Source organism: Rhipicephalus microplus, chromosome X (assembly GCF_043290135.1).
Source record: "Rhipicephalus microplus isolate Deutch F79 chromosome X, USDA_Rmic, whole genome shotgun sequence".
In the NCBI taxonomy this organism is placed as follows: domain Eukaryota; kingdom Metazoa; phylum Arthropoda; class Arachnida; order Ixodida; family Ixodidae; genus Rhipicephalus; species Rhipicephalus microplus.
This window is the reverse complement of record NC_134710.1, coordinates 305486287-305503724: the sequence shown is the minus strand read 5'-3', so window position 1 is coordinate 305503724 and position 17438 is coordinate 305486287. Positions and strand designations below refer to the sequence as shown.

General features: G+C 45.3%; 1 pseudogene; it reads right to left on the bottom strand.

The window, feature by feature from the left end:
* Positions 1-360: 360 nt before the first annotated feature.
* LOC142761767 (eukaryotic translation initiation factor 4E-1A-like) overlaps positions 361-17438 on the bottom strand; it is a 28250-nt pseudogene continuing 11172 nt past the window's right edge.

Genomic DNA, 17438 nt, shown 5'->3' with positions numbered 1-17438 from the left:
ATATATACAAGATTCTGGTACATCGAACTCTTACATTATCCCCTTGAAATTCCTTTGCAGAAGTATAAAAATTCGCACGTTTATATCAAAGGTATTTCTACCCGTCTTCAGATATGTAGAACACCGCGCGAGATGAAAGGCCCACTTCGGAACTGACCGCACCCCGCGACCATCATGGCAGTGCAGCTCTCCGCGCAATTCGGAAGGTGCGCATTGGCTACTTCGGCTCTCGCAGCGCCCGGCGACCTCCACGTGGCATGACGCCTGCGCAAAAAAAAAATAAGCCGAACCGCTTGAAAAAATATAGGTGTAAGAGGGGGCAGACATCACAGTATTTAACCTGTGGAACGAATTTTTTTCTTATTTTTTTGTTTCTCTCTCTTTCAGGCTTTCACTGCGTCCCCGTCGGCTTGAAGAGCAGCAATGAAAGAACCAACGTCCTCTTTCTTTTGCCTTTCCTTTTATTTTTTGTTGCTGTTTTGCGAGTTTGATTAGCCAACCACAGTTTGCGTCCTTTGCTGTTGCTCTTGCAGGTGGCCATCGTCTCGCGAGAGCTTTATTGATGCCTTTGTCGCTTTGCCTATGTACCACCGCATGTGCAGCGTTTCTCATTTGTGGGTACGGTGTTCAAGGCCGCTGCGTGCTCCTTGAATTGTCGACTTCTCGTGTAGCTATGGCCAGCATCAGGAAGTGCAAGACGCGTGACTTTGCGATGAAGTTGAAGGCTATTCAGCGTGTTGAGGTGGGCGAGAAATGTTCGACTGTCGCGGACGACTTTGGCATACCACAGAGCACTCTGAGTACTTTGTTGAAGAACAAAGCAGACTTCAAATCAAAGGCTGTGGAGCAGCAAACGTCGGGAGCCTGTCATGTGCGCGCTCCTGCCCACAGGAATGTAGAAAAGGCTCTCTATGGCTAGTGTTTATAGAAGAGTGGCGCAGAACATTTCGGTGGATGGCCCCGATGCTCATCGCCAAGGCCTAATGATTTACCGCTGCACTGGGTGAAACACCTCGCCGACAACACCGGGTCTTCTCTCCGAGTTAGGCAGCGCTACAACATCATTGTCAAAACCATTTCTGGGGAAAGCGAAGCTGTCAGCAGCCAGGGCATCCAGTACTGGATGACGACGAAATGGCCGAAAATCTCCGCGAAGTTTTCGCCCACGGAAAAATGCAACGCCTAGCGAGACGCGAAAATGGACACAGCGGTCAGCTGCTTCCGCAAGGCAGGCTTGGAGACGGCGGAACTTGAAGAAAACGGTGAAGACAATGACGTTGAGTCCATAAAAGCTGCGTTTCACGAGTTGTCGTCCAGCTTCTCAGCAGCAGTTCCACATAAAGTGTCTGTGGACGATTTGGTGGAAGTAGACTGCAGTGTCCAGGTCGTTGCGAGTCTCACTCAGGAGGACATAGTAGCCGTGGTTGCAGAGACCTACGATGGCTTGGCCGACAGCTCATGTTACGAAGAGGATCGTCCGGACGAGGTTCTGGCTACAGGCGTGTACTCCGCCACTGAAGTGGCAACAGCATTCGGCGTCACTCGCCGTTGTAACGGCCACAAGAAGGGAAGCTAGCAGTTGAACTTGGACAGCCTTAATATAATAGAGACTAGTGCCTTCGACATTTCAAAAACAAGGAAGCAGGTCAAGATAAGCAATTTCTTTCACGCAAATAAATCATTTTGTTGTGGCGCGTATGTAGAATTTGTTGTCATCCTTGAAGGCACCTATTTTAGGTGTTTATCCAATACCGGTAAACTCTCAAGGGCTGTATTTTATATTACAAATTGCTTATATATCAAAATAATTCGCGATCGCCTTCGTGTTCGATATATCTCTGTTCGACTGTAGTATTTTTTATATCAAATTGCTTATATATCAAAATAATTCGCGATCGCCTTCGAGTTCGATATACCTGTCTTCGACTGTATATAAAACAGTTTCAGCGCAAGAGCAAAACAATAATGTGCTATCAAGAAATTTTCATGTTGTATGGCTGGAAGCTAACTGTCTTCAATTTCCTATCCCGTAATCATGCGAATTGCTGAAGATATCCTCTTATAGCACAGTCTCTTGGCATTAGGAGCACTGCACGTGAGGGGTTCATAGTCTAATTTCCCTGTTGATTGCAGCGATAGCACACGCTTGAGTTATCGGGGCCTTACGATCAAAGTTCGTAGCATTTGCTCGAGTGATCACAGCCTTGAATATACCGCAACAATAAATGTTACAATGAAACGGGAAATGATATGTTTGAGCCGCAGTTTCAGGCACGGCGCACCTAGTGACGAAGTTCGGGTGCTCCATTCCAGTCAGGTGGTGATATTAGAGTTTAGCGTAACAGAGGTGGTTCGACACAGGATGGCAAAGGTAGACAAGTTCTGGCGACGATGTTGCAAATGGCGCAGCTGTTTTACCTCTGCTTATGTAAATACAATCTGCAAGAAAAAAAAACGCAATCTCAGCCTTTCATTCTCTGTGCAATTACCGTAAAACTGGGATGTAGAAGAATTGCAGAATAATTGACTATTGGATAAGTTGGAATTGGTTAGGCATAATTGATATGGATAGTGGGTGGGAAGTAGCCACGGCGTCCATTTTCTTTCTTCTGAAGCGTAAAACTGAGGGGCAGCCACTGCGTCACTTCTTGCTGACAGTTAAATAATACTTTGCGTCTGTTCAGAGATTGAAACATAGTGTCTCTCATAATCATAAGGTGGTTTTCTTCTTAATCTTGTCATATAGGTCAATAGGGGGGGGGGTTATTTCATTTCGCACCTAGTCATGTTGGTGGTGTTTCAAGTGTATTTGAGCAGTCCTGCATGTCACATGTTCTCTGCCATTGTGGTTGCTCAGAAGCAATCGGTGGTTATAGTGCTTAGATACTGACCTGAAACAACATGCAGGCTTGGTCTGGGCTGCGGCCGCAGCGTTTCAGTGGAGGCGAAATGCTGGAAGCTTGTGTACATGCAATGTCAGTGCAGGTTTAGAAAAACCAGAGCACATCATTAAATCCAACCAGACATACTTGACGTTGCATCGCGTTTTTGCGACCAGCATCATAGTTTGTTTGCTTGGTGCCATGGAGCCACCAATGGTGCCGCCCAATAAACCGACGATGTTATCGTAGCCCAAGTACATCCAAATCTGCTCGTCCTCAAGCATAGCATCACTAAAGGCATTATCGGGGACTTTTTCGGCTGTTATAATCCAATTTAGCTTTGTTATCAATCATGTCCTGACCTTTTTTCAGACTGTCATACTCCTGTCACATGGCACCTTTATAGTCATTCGCTGCGAATGACATTAGTTGTTGATGTCATCTTTGTGGCTGCTTCATGGGCGCAGGGAATGACTTTCACACCTAATGACATTTGTCCGCTGAATGTGTTCACTGAACTCGTCGAAGCGTGCGTGATATGTGTACTCTGGTCAACAGGCGCTTGACAAGAGGTTACAAAACGACACCTAAAGCGAGTGTAAGGGATGTTCAGATGTTTATTAAAGGTGGTTATTATCTTTTCGGTAAATTTTTAACGTAGAATAAAATAATTGAAGAAATTTGTGCAGCAATACTCTCTTTCCCAGACTTTGACCTAACGCTATGGCGCCTCCTGTAGGCCGCTTTCGAAAACTCTCGCTGTTTTAGTGCAGTGTTGCCGATTTCGCTATCACCAAAATACACACGCAAGTGTGGGAAAACAGTTTAGAAAGAGTGTTTTCAAACCAAATATCCTTCATGGATAATTGGTTACTACAATTCTCTGTTAATCGCCGGCCAAGTCAAAGCCAAACGTAAATGAATCGGGATGTAGGCGTAGCTACGCATCTCTCGTCATCGGTGATAGTTTTTTCAATGGCAAGCTTGAGGCGCTTCAGTCGGTTCTGATCCTTCATTCGCAGCAGCTGGAGAGAATTATTATTCGATTGCACTGATCATCAATCATCGCGATCGTAAAATTATGAATAGTGCCATGGTTCCAAATATGGCCATGGTTCCAAATATATCCGTCTGCACGTTGTGAGTGGCTTTAAAGTAGTTTTGCTTTGAAAGTGTACGAACATTTTCACTTTTATTGACTATGTTTCATAGCATCGCACTACATGTTCAATCATCTAGACAATGCTATGTAAATAAATGGCCAACTTCTCGGTATCACTTTAGCTTCCGATAAAGATTGACATCAATGGCAAATGTTTTTTACATGACTGTTTAGACGCGAAACGCAAGATTCCACAACATTCGTTTGGAATGTCATTCGCTGCGAATGACATCACACGTGCCGTGTGACAGGGGTACAATTTCTTGGACAAATCTGTGGTCCCAGCCAGCTCTGATAAATCAGACAGCAACTGTAGACGTTTTCACAACAGACATGGTTGGGAACCCCAGTGTTTTTGGCAATTGGATCCCACAATAATTTCTCTACTAGACGTTTTACAATACTGGTATCATTGTGTGCGATGCTCACAACCTTGCATCATAAACAATAATCAAGATCTGACCGCTGGATCAAAAGATGATGCAATAAAAAGCACAGAAAATGGGACAAAATTGCCCATATTTCAAGGGTTGTTTTTTGAGTGGACAATAAACATTAAGCAAACTTTAAAACGTAGTAGCAAAAATAAGGAATCATCAGAATGTAATAATACAACATCTATAGATTCTCTTTGATATTTATAGGCAGAGAAAAAGTTGAGAAAAAGTTCGAAAAAGTTTGTTTTGTCGTAATATTTTGGTCCACAAGACCAGTTTCTCCCCTCACCCCTTTCTGGGGGCACAGTTCGGGAGATAAGCTTTCACTGTCAACTGTCTCACACGTAGCAACTTTTCAACATGCAAGGCAGACAGTGTAGGCCCTAGATTGAAATGTAAGCTCGTGAAGAAAGCCAACTTTTTAAAAAATATATTAGAGAGCAGAATGAACATCCAGAAGATATAGTACACCTTAGGGACAACGGTGCCTTTTTTCATTGTCATAATATGACTAGTGTATTTCACTTTTTTTACCTTTTTGCTATGTGCCATATCGCACCAAATTTTCTTTTGTTTATGAACTGCGGTTTTTGCATGCTGTGATAATTATGTTTTTTATTATGTTGCTGCTTACAATCACAAAAATGCCATTAACTGTACTGACTTTGTATAAACACTCACTGCAGTAATGCCACTGTGGCGTTTAAGGAACTATGTAAATAAATAAATAAAAACCAACTCACCCGATCCTAATGTTGTTGCCAGCTCGGTGCACATCGACAGCCCAGACGGCAAGCTTGTCGAACTTGGCACGCACCTGCACCACTGCGCCATTTACATCGTCGCTGATCTCCTCGAAGCCCTCTCCTATCAGGCACAGCAACTGGTAAAATATATAAAGCAGAAGCATTTCAGCATTATGGCAACTAAAAAAACCAACTTGGCCAGCTTGAAAGATGTAAAAAAACTACAGGGTTTTATGAAACAATGCTACAAAACTAACAAAACGTATTGCGTCATGATATGGCTGCAGGCTTCAGGAATAAAAAGTAAGTGTTAGAGGTGTGCAAATCCACATTTTTTTTTCTAATAGGAATCAAATCCGTACCTTGTGGCTTCTAGATCCACATAATCGTGAAAAAGTTTGCAATGATTTGCTATATGAAACTTTCAAGTTCCAAACTGCATCCGAATACCGTAAATTTTTTAAGGGCTCATTTTTTGTTGTACAATAAATAAAGGAAACTTACACAATAACGCCAAATGAAGTATAGAGGATGTTATTTCTAATAATTATTCTGTAAATGATAAGAAAGTAAAGTGGGCGAAAACATAACTTGCCACCGGGGATCGAACCTAAATCCTTCAAATAACACATTCCCCATCAAGCTTGTCGATTTGTGCGGACAGTCACAATGATCACCTTTTGACAGCGCTGCGTACAACGCAGATGCCTCACTTCAAAACACAATTCCCCAACTTCTCTCCTGTGCGAATATTATTCTCCTTTTATGCCAAGTGACGTGAACTTGTCCATGGGCAGCCTTATGTACCACCGACTTTGTGAATTGGTTTTCTTCACTATGTAATGGTGGATGGGCTCTGCAGAAATGCGTTTTCGGCCACACATTTGCTTCGGTTCTTCAGCACACTCCTAGGGGGACCCGTACGCCGTTCTGACAGAAGCAATACATGGAAAATGCCTTGCAAAGTACCGATGACATGTGCTCATGGCTAATAAGGCATAGTCATGAAAGTGGATTACGCCTACCCATTGTTACTGCCGAGAATGGTGGTAAGGTTATGTCAGAATTTGAAACCACCGAAAACAGTGTAGCGAACCCGTGGTGAGGCCTAAGACGGCAAAGCGTGTGAAAAATCAACCTCCGAAGATCCATTGTCGTCACCGTGGTCTCAGATTTTCCCCCAGCGCCTAGTCTCACTTCTTCTCGAAAACGAACACACGATTACCCACATTGAAAAAAAAAAGTTGAATGATGGGTACCACTTTATGCGGGGGCAGTGGAACAACGCAATATCACTAGGAAAAGTGCTCTCCACAAACACAAACTCTCAAACGCAGCACCACATTTGTTTAAGGCATTATCTATTGTCACTTTAACAGATACTTCTGCAGCAACTGAAGAGTATGAATGCAAACGCAAAAGTAATTTTAATTTTCTCTCTCTATTTTATTTTTTGGGAAGGGGGGGGGAGGTTGAAGAGAAGAAGAAGGGCACATAAGCGGATGCGCCCACGGATCTGGCCTTCATGCCTGGCCACGACTTCATGCCTGATCTTCATGCGTGCCGTGCGCGCCACCACCGCTTCGCGCTTCTCAGAGGGGTAACCACATAAGATGCATAGATGCACGCCAAGACTACCCCCGAGAAACGGGTGAAATAAGGTGCAACCTATGAAAAAGTGCAGCGTCAGATAGGACTAATAAGGCCCAGGTAATGTTGGTGCAGGATAATATTAAAATAAACGCTGATATATACGGCTGGGATGCCAAACGAGAAGAGCGATACCTGTATCGAAATCGTGCAGATAAACAGAAACAGAGAAATGCTCTTGAAGCTGCTGATGAAGGAAGAAGCAGTACAAGAAACGAGAGCATGTCATCTAACGCGCTAGAAACACTCTTTTATTCGCCACAGTTATAGCTTCGGCTTCTTCAATTTAATTCCCGAAGTATCGTTAACAAAGTAACTGAACTTGAATGCAATTTGCTATCGCGAAGTCGTCTTGTGGTGGCCATAACTGAAACGTGGCTAAACAGCTGTGTCCCTGATAACTGCATTGTGCCAGAAGGCTACTAGATCTTTACTGGTGATGGGGACTGATTAGGGGGCGGGGTTGATATCATAGTAAAAAAAAAGTATGTTGTGGCCTCACAAGTTCAAAGCAATGCACCAGAAACGGTGTGGTGTAGAATGCGCCTTTTTAACAAAGTACATCTTGTTGATGTCGCGTACAGACCACCTGCAACGGCATCAGAGTATCTTGATAAATTGAATATTTTTTTTGTGCCCATGTTAATGGGAACACAAGGCTGATTCTTACTGGAGTGTTTAATCTGCCCCACATTAACTGGGACGCGTTTTTGCCTGGTCACGTTGAGATTGATTGTGGTAAAAAAATGTTGGAAAATATGTTTGCTCATAGTCTAACACAAATAGTGCGCGAATATGAATTGATAACATCTTCGTCTCGGTCAGTGTTGGATCTAGTGTTCCTTTCAAACAAAGTGTGCAATTATAATATATGTGTTGATGAGGGAGTTTCTGATCATAGATTGGTCTCTCTTACTATTCCACTGACTGTTTCATGAACTTGAACCTAAAAGATTGTGCAAGTGAAGCATTACACGAACGCAGATGACATTTTCATTTTTGACAAGTAGAGGTATTTGTTTGGTCATTTTTAGCACGCATCCGAACACAAAACAGTGTAATTGCGGCAACATTACTACGGTAATAAATATTGCATCGACAAATTCATTATCAGTACAACAAAGAAGTCTAAAAATTGCAATCCATGAACAACACGAGATATTATTCCTAAGAAGCGAAAGTTAAAAAGGCCGTGGAGAAGAAGAAACTATGGCTCCTAGGAAATAACTCGAGTACGAAAATAATTGAAGAAATACTTGTTAGAATCTAAGCGTGCTTTTCTTGGTAAAAAGTTGTATTATTTTATTAAACATTTAGGTCTCAGGTTCTGACTTTATATGTTCAATAGTGCAATAAAATTGACCAGATGAAATCGGAAAATGAAATCGCGATGCAGAATGTTCATATTGCAGATAGTCTTAACATTTTATTTCAGTCAGTTTTTACAAGATGCCCCTGGAACAAAGGATGTATTATGCCACTTATCTGAGCAGATGGATGATATTGTTATCAGTCGAGAAGGAGTATTGAAGATTTTATTGTCTCTTGCTTCTAAAAAAGCATGGGAGCCTCTTGAAATACCCACCCTTTTCCAGTATTGAAGAATTCATTGTCTCTTGACTCTAAAAAAGCATGCAAGCCTGATGAAATACCCACTCCTTTTTTCCAACGTTATGCGGAGTGTATATCTTACTACTTAGAGGTTCTCTTTAAAGTCTCTTTGCACTAGATCAGTGCCATTGACTGGCGCACAGAGTGGTGATCGGTTGTCTGTCAATAATTGTGGTTCCGTGTCGTTCACATATATCTGCTGCAAATTATTAGAACATATCATTGTCAAACATATGATCACATTCCTGGAAAGTAAAAATTAATTCTATCTTTCTTAGGATGGTTCTAGGAGTGAAGTCTCGATTCCAACACTGCATATTCAAACTATCCATCACTTTGCGTCAGCTTAGGTAGGAATGAACAAATTGATGTCATCTGCATAGTTTTCTCTAAGGCCTTCGATAAGGTACCTCACTACAGATTACTGTGTAAGCTTCGCTGTGCTGGACTGGGACAACTTTTGTATATATTAATTAAAGCGTAACTAAATGACAGGAAGCAATTCGTGAAACTTGTGGGTGATGTTAATGAATTTGTGCATTTACTTCATTTGCGTTTATGTGATTTATTAAAGATTATTGCGATTGTTATCTGTTGCATTGCTAATCAGCGTGTGTGTTTTTCGTTTGGAATGCAGAGCTTTCACGAGTTTGATTTATGTATACTTCTTTTTTTATTGTGAGATGTATAGCTATGAGCCTAATTTGTACAGTCTGTGGCATCTTTCCTGTTGTGAACCTCAATGGAGGGTTTACAGTATTTCTAAATAAATAAAAAACATAAATCGTCGAGATAAAATGGACACACTCAGGGATATTCAGGGCACAACTCCTAGATTGTTAGCGGCGAAAATTAGTAACAGTTGGTAATATAAAAATTTTGTGATGTCGAGAGAAGCCTTTGGAAGAGGCAGTTTAAAAGATGTTATCGAAGAGCTGGTAGGAGTGATTTGTTCTTTAGATGAAATGTAAATTTCACTGCTATTTCCGTAGCGTTGCTGATCTCCAAACTTTTTGTCCTTTTCAGTTAAAGATATTGTAAGCATTCATTAAGCACATCATCTATCTTTACACATATTCATCATCATGAGTGGTCGTCATCTTCTTCTGCTGTGGGGATTTGGCTTGTCTGAGTTCTGTGCCTTGGGCGTGGTCGCTTCATCGTGTCTTCCGGGCCTAATAAAGGTTGCCTTTCCTGTTACATCACAAGTGGTGGAGTGTGCTCTACGATCTTCCGTCCTCTCCCAGCCCGATCTGCCTCCTGGAGCTGCGCTCAGGTCGTCGTTTGTACCAGGTGTCCGGTAACATGCCTCAGGACGAGCCAACCGGCGCTTCTGCGTCTACCTCCACGGCCCCGGCTACCACGGCCTATCCATCGTGGATTATCACCGCGCACCAGCGTGAGCCGCCCACGTTCGCCGGACTTCGAGGTGAAGATGTGGAAGATTGGTTGGACCAGTTCAATCGAGCAAGTTCCACTAACAACTGGGATGATCCTACCAAGCTTCGCCGTGTTTCTTTCTACCTCACGGGCGTAGCGAAAACATGGTTTTTCAATCATGAAACGGACATTACGGACTGGACGCGTTTTAAGCAACAGCTTCGCCAAATTTTCGGCACCCCGGCGGTTCGTTCAGCTCTCGCGAAGAAGACGCTGGATTCTCGCAAGCAACAATGCGGTGAGTCCTACACATTGTACATAGAGGATGTGCTTGCTCTCTGTCACCGTTTCAGCACGTCCATGTCTGAATCAGAGAGAGTTCGTCATCTACTGAAAGGGATAGGCACGGTCGCATTCAATGCCTTGGTCATTCAGAACCCGACTACGGTCGCTGACGTTGTTGCCACGTGCCAACGCCTGGAAGAACTTGAATCCCAACGGTTACCGCCGGACAGCTCTGAAAACACTACCACGACTGATGCCTCATTGCGTGCCATGATCCGGGCGCTTATACGGGAAGAGCTACAATCTTTCGGCCTCTCAATGACACCGAGTCCACCTCCCCCCTCCAAAAATGTTTTGCGGGATGTTATCAAAGAGGAGCTGGCGTCCATGACCAGGCCAGCGTTTGTAGACACTCCAGTACCTCGACTCCAACCGACGTACGCACAAGTCCTCGCTGGCTCACCACCCGTGGTACAACAAATGCCCGCACACTCGACGCCTGTCCCGCTGGCTTCGTTAACTCCGAGTGTGACTAGCCAGCCCTTTCACCCACCGTGTCGGCCGCATCGTCCGATCTGTTATTACTGCGGCTATCGGGGCCACATTGCACGCGTCTGTCGGAAGCGTCAGCAGGACGAGCGTCGTGGACTCGACACCTACGGACGGGATGATGGGACAAGCTGGTACGCTTTCCAACGTCGTCCTTATGATCCGCCGCTACGCCGCTCACCGTCTCCAACTGCGACATCTGAGCCAACCAGTTCCTACCGCTCTACTAGACGCCGCTCACCCTCACCCCTCCGCCGTTCCACGTCTCCATTGCGACCTGTCTCGCAATTCACCAACCAACGCCCGGAAAACTAACCTCTGCAGCTTTTGGAGGAAAAGCTGCATCGAACGAAAAGACAGAAATTCCTCCAGTGCGTCTATATAATACGATAGCTGTTTTAATAGAAGGTGTGTACGTGGACGCTTTAATAGACACTGGTGCCTCTTTGTCTGTGATTGATCGTTCTTTGTGCTCACGTCTACGAAAAGTCACCACCCCTTATGATGGACCTACACTGTACGCTGCTCAAGGGGACGCCATTAGACCTGCCGCTATGTGCACCGCTCGTGTTTTCATCGCTGGTATTCTTCATTTTGTACAATTTGCTGTGCTGAATTCGTGTGCCCACCAGATTATATTAGGCTGGGATTTTCTGTCTACGGCGAACGCTTCCATTTGCTGTAAAGAAAATGTTGTTCATATGATGGAAACCGACTATGCCCTGTATGCGGATGACAAGCCCGTTCGCTTGCTCGCTGCTGAAGAGACCGAGCTACCACCTGGTCATCAGCGGATAGTTGCCATCACTTCTAATGTGATCGACTCTGGTGACGTGTTTGTGCAACCATCTGCACGCTGTCTCGCAAGAGGTATAGCCTTTGCTTCAGGTCTAGCGCGATTCCACAATGGCTCCGGACTTCTCTGCGCTACAAACCAGACTTCTGAGAAAATTCTCATTCCTAAAGGCACCACAATGGCTTGCGTTTCTGGATCTCAACCTGTCTCTGTTGTCTCCCTTATGCCAGCGTGTTCTGACCTTCCTTCTATTGGACGTTCATCAAGCGTTTCTGTTCTTGCTGCGACTATTAGTCCAGAACTGACCTCTTCACAGACAGATGAGTTGCTTGCCTTACTACAAAAGCATAGGAGATTGTTTGATGTCCATTCGTCATCTATGGGACAGACGTCCATTATTAGGCATCGTATCCAGACCGATGGCACTTCCATCGTACGCCGTCGACCATATCGCGTCTCTTCATCCGAGCGTGAAATTATTGAACAAAATGTAGCCGATATGCTGCAACGGAACATTATACGTCCCTCTGCGAGTCCTTGGTCATCCCCTGTTGTTTTAGTAAGGAAAAAAGATGGCTCCGTGCGGTTTTGCGTGGACTACAGAGCACTTAATAAGATTACCCACAAGGATGTTTACCCCATGCCGCGCATAGACGATGCTTTGGATTCACTGCAAGGTGCTGAGTACTTTTCAAGCCTAGACCTGCGTTCAGGTTACTGGCAAATACCCATGCACGAGGATGACAAAGAAAAGACAGCATTTTCAACACCAGATGGGCTGTATGAATTCAACGTCATGCCATTCGGCCTTTGCAATGCTCCAGCAACATTCGAGCGGATGATCGACACAGTTTTACGAGGCTTGAAGTGGAAGACTTGCTTGTGCTATTTAGACGATATCGTTATTTTCTCGTCAACCTTCCCTCAGCACTTGCCACGACTGGACGAAGTTCTTACGTGCCTTGCAAACGCAGGCCTTCAGCTGAACACCAAGAAGTGCCGTTTTGCGAGCAAGACAATTAAAGTGTTAGGCCACATCGTAAGCAAGGACGGTATTCGTCCCGATCCTGACAAGATTTCCGCTGTCCAACACTTCCCACGTCCTGAAAAAGCCAAAGATTTGCGCAGTTTCCTCGACCTCGCTTCTTATTTTCGCCGATTCATTCGAGACTTCGCCTCAATAGCTTCACCATTGCACAAGTTGCTCGGATCAGGCGTCGCCTTTGTGTGGTCTCCTGAATGTGAAGCGGCGTTTGCCCAACTGAAGTGTGCACTCACATCCGAACCAGTCCTCTGCCATTTCGACGAAACCGCGCCTACGCTCCTGCATACAGACGCTAGTGGTCGAGGCATTGGTGGAATTCTTCTACAGCGAGACGAATCTTCACGTGAGAAAGTCGTCGCATACGCGAGCCGTGCACTGACCCCTGCTGAAAAGAATTATACCATCACCGAACAGGAGTGCCTAGCGGTCGTATGGTCGATACAAAAGTTTCGACCTTATCTCCACGGCCGCCACTTTACTGTGGTTACGGACCATCACGCCTTGTGCTGGCTCTCGACAATCAAGAACTTGTCCGGCCGCCTTGGTCACTGGATCCTTCGCTTACAAGAATACGACTTCACTATCACATACAAGTCGGGAAACAAGCATCAAGACGCCGACGCCCTTTCGCGTTGCCCGCTCTCTTCGGAGCCGCTTAACAAACCCGCCACTGCTGCACACGAGAAGCTTTCGGCCGTCTCTTCCCTACATGTTTCGTCATTAACTACTTTGGACCCAACTTCTCCAAGCGAGTGTGGTTTGTTCTTATCTCACCAACGTGCTGACCCTTACTGTCGCCGCATCATGGACCGTCTTGACGGGACTTGCCGGCCCCCTAACGCCCGTCTTCGCCGACAGCTGACGCAATTCAAGCTCAACAACCACGTCCTGTACCGTCATATCTACCACCCTGATGGTCAACGCTGGGTGCCCGTTCTACCTCGCTCTCTTCGGGCTCAAGTCCTCAAGACATATCACGACGACATGTCTGCTGGACACATGGGCTTCCAGAAAACGTATGACCGCATAAGATGTCACTACTACTGGCCGGGCTTGTCCACCTGTGTCGCGAAGTACGTTGCCTCATGCGCCCTTTGTCAGCGTCGCAAGCTACCTACATCAACTCGAAGTGGACAATTACAACCGCTCCCGTGTCCCCTGCAACCATTCGAGGTAGTTGGCATTGACCTGTATGGTCCGCTTCCTATGACTGTCACGGGCAATCGTTGGATAGTTACAGCTGTCGACCACCTAACCCGCTACGCCGAAACAGCTCCCGTGCCTTCTGCATCAGCTTCGGAAGTGGCCGACTTCATCCTTAGAGCAATAATCCTTCGACACGGAGCTCCTCGTGTAATCCTGAGCGACCGTGGAAGAGTATTTCTTTCAGCACTCGTCGAAGAAGTGCTCAAGGCAGCCGGCACTACACACAAAACAAGCTCCAGTTACCATCCTCAGACGAACGGCCTGACTGAGCGCTTCCATCGTACACTGTCAGACATGATTGCGATGTATATCGAACCCGACCACAGAAACTGGGACACCATTTTGCCATTTGTCACTTTTGCGTATAACACCTCTGTACAGCGCACAACCGGTTACTCGCCGTTCTACCTCGTCCACGGTCGCTTCCCCTCTTCTTTCCTCGATGTTTCGTTCTTCTCTGCGCCTGTCAAACCATGTTCATCTTCAAGTGAAGAATACGTGTCTCGTCTACTTCATTGCCGCCAGCTGGCTCGCGTCAACACTGAAGCCAAGCAACAGGATCGCAAGCTTGAATATGATGCCTCCCATCGTGCCGTGTCTTTCAGCCCTGGCGACGAAGTCCTCCTTCTTACACCCATTCGCACTCCCGGACTGTGCGAGAAGTTTCAATTACGTTTTATTGGCCCCTACACTGTCTTGGAGCAAACGTCTCCTGTGAATTATCGCGTGGCACCCGTTCTTCTTCCGACGGACCGCCGCTACAGGGCAGCAGAAATAGTCCACGTATCCCGCATGAAGCCTTTCATACGGCGTTCATCTTCGCTTTAAAATGCGGCCAAGAACTGCGGTCAGGATGACCGCTTTCACGTGGGGGGGGGGGGGAAGTTAGTGTAGGCATTCATTAAGCACATCATCTATCTTTACACATATTCATCATCATGAGTGGTCGTCATCTTCTTCTGCTGTGGGGATTTGGCTTGTCTGAGTTCTGTGCCTTGGGCGTGGTCGCTTCATCGTGTCTTCCGGGCCTAATAAAGGTTGCCTTTCCTGTTACATCACAATATCTAAAATTGATAGTGACAAGCAATGAAATCACGCTGGAGGGAGGAATGCATGTTTTTATCGGTTCTTTTCCAGGCGTGCACAAATTTGGACCTGGGAAGATATTGCCGATTTGATGGTGGAGAGCACCTAAAGGTCAATCAGTTTTGTCATTGGCACGACTCCCATTCTTGATGGACAACTATTTCTGACCTTCTGCAATGCTCTTGAAACATCTAACCAACTAGAGTGCAGATACAATTATCGTATATACGGAAATAGTTTCAAACATGATGCTGTTTTAACGCCAATGCACGGGAAAATTGGTGACTACATTGAAGAAAACAATTCAAAATACAGTCTACGCTGATTATAACAAGCCCGCCATACAACAATTTTTTTTCAGGAAAAAGAACTAGACAGATTTCAACACAAAATAAATGCTTTATTTTAGTCAGTTTCCGTACGACATCAGCATTCTTTTTAATGACGGTTGTGATCTGGTGGTGCCATGCCCCCTACTCAGCCTGTATGGTTGCCTATTTGGATCGCAAAGCCAGGCATTGTACTTTTCATGTACCAATTTTCATGTTGATCGTCTTTAGCTTCTGATGTAAGAGGAGAGTGAACTGAACCCTCATCCTACTAACAAAAACTTCGCAATGTCCATTGAAACTATAGCCAGTGATTTTTTCAGTCTTGAACAAGGTTACAGTGCTGTACTGGTGGAGCTAACTCTTATTTGTGTTGAAGATTCAAACGTGTGGTTAGCAATCTCGCCGCTAGAGTCTATGCACAGGGAAAGAGTGGCTCAAACTGACGTCATATACATCGACATCACTAAAACGCCTTCGATCCTGTCAACAACTAATAAAAAAACTCTGCTGTTGGAACTTGGATCTTTTAACTTTGTCGTGGATGCGATCAGGGCCGTAACTAGACCGGAGTGAAGGGGGTTCTGACGCCCCCTGAAATTATTATTGTTTTAAGTTTTTGAGTGATACTCAAGTAATTACGTGCCTGACATCAACCACCAGTTCCCAAAGTTAGCCGTTCTACACAAAAGCACTTCTCGAAAGTTATTCTTGGGTACAGCCCTGGATCCGACGCTTCCTAGCACATTCTTCTCAGCTCACTGACAGCGCCGGTCTTCATACCACTGCAGTGTCTGTTAAATAGCTTGCCCATCAGTGGTCAGTGCTCAGCCCAATACTCTTCCTTATGTATGTGAACGATCTTGCATCAGGAATTTCATCATCCAATCGAATATGTACAGACGCTTGCATCTTTTATAGCCAAATAAACTAACACTGACGATGACCTACCTAAACTGGCGTTCCAAAGCTGGCGTTCAAATGACCAACCTAAAGTAGCGTTCAATATAGTTGATGCAGACGAACGTTTCGATAAGTTGTCGATTTAGCGATGCTGAACTGGAGTTAGAAGCCTTGCCGATTCCAGAGATCTGCTCCGTAACGACTCCACCACTAGAGCACCATATCTTGCAGATGCTCCTCGAAAAAGAGTACCATGTGGCTGACGCATGTCAATGACATACGTGGCAAGAAGGCGACATGACCATGCGTATAGAATCTGACGCCTATTAGAAGGCGGCCAACGGCAGGATAGACCACATCCACGAGACTCTAACAGCGATTGAAACAACGTTTGGATGGATGGTACAAAGACCTTTATCACTGGACATCCAGTACCCGTCTAGCGCACTGTTCATATCGAGCCGATATTCTTCTCGACCAGACATAGACGTATCGTCGATGTGGTGTCTTGATGCCATCGGAATCGATGGAAGCTATTCACAACCATTGGAGATCGACGTGTACCTCTCCGTTTGAGCCCTACATAACGAAGCACGGTAGACATTATGAGGTGCCGCTCAAGGTGGAACATCCAGGACTACCAGCCGGAAACAGTAATCACCTTCTAGGGTTTTTGTGACTGGAACGACGGCAACTAAGGAAGAGCACATGCCACCGATGACAACTTGGAGACTGACCAGAGTACCGTTTGGAGCTGCATCACGCCCGTTTCTTTTGGCGGCAACAATTCGTCATCACCTGCTATTTTGTCAGCAAAACCATCCAGAAACCGTAGCCTTATTGGAGCACGCGTTCTACGTAGATGATCTTATCATCGGGCTACTCTGCACGCAGGTGGCAATGACGGTATATAAAGAAACGAAACAAATATTGAACGACGCAAACATGGAAATTCGCTAGTGAGCCTTACATTGTGACGAGTTTAAAGAAAGCTTCTTGCGTGACAGCTGCGCCATCGGAAACGAAGCTGGAGTAAATCTATTGATGAAGGTTTTAGGTGTTCTCTGGGAGCGTTCAGGCGATCACCTTATCCTGGGCACTGACGCGCAGCTATGTTGGCCGCTGGAAAGCCGCCTACCAAACTTACAGGACTGGAAACCTTGGCCAGAGTATACGACCTACTTGGTTACCTCACTCCATTCACCTCAAAGACTAAAATGGTATTACAGAATCTATGGAAGAAAAATCTTGCATGGGATGCTTGTATGCCTAAAGGTGAACAGGCCGAATGTAATAGTTGGTGTTCTGAACTGTCCGACTCATCTGTCACTATTCCACGATATATATTCTTACGAGACAAAACTAAGCGCT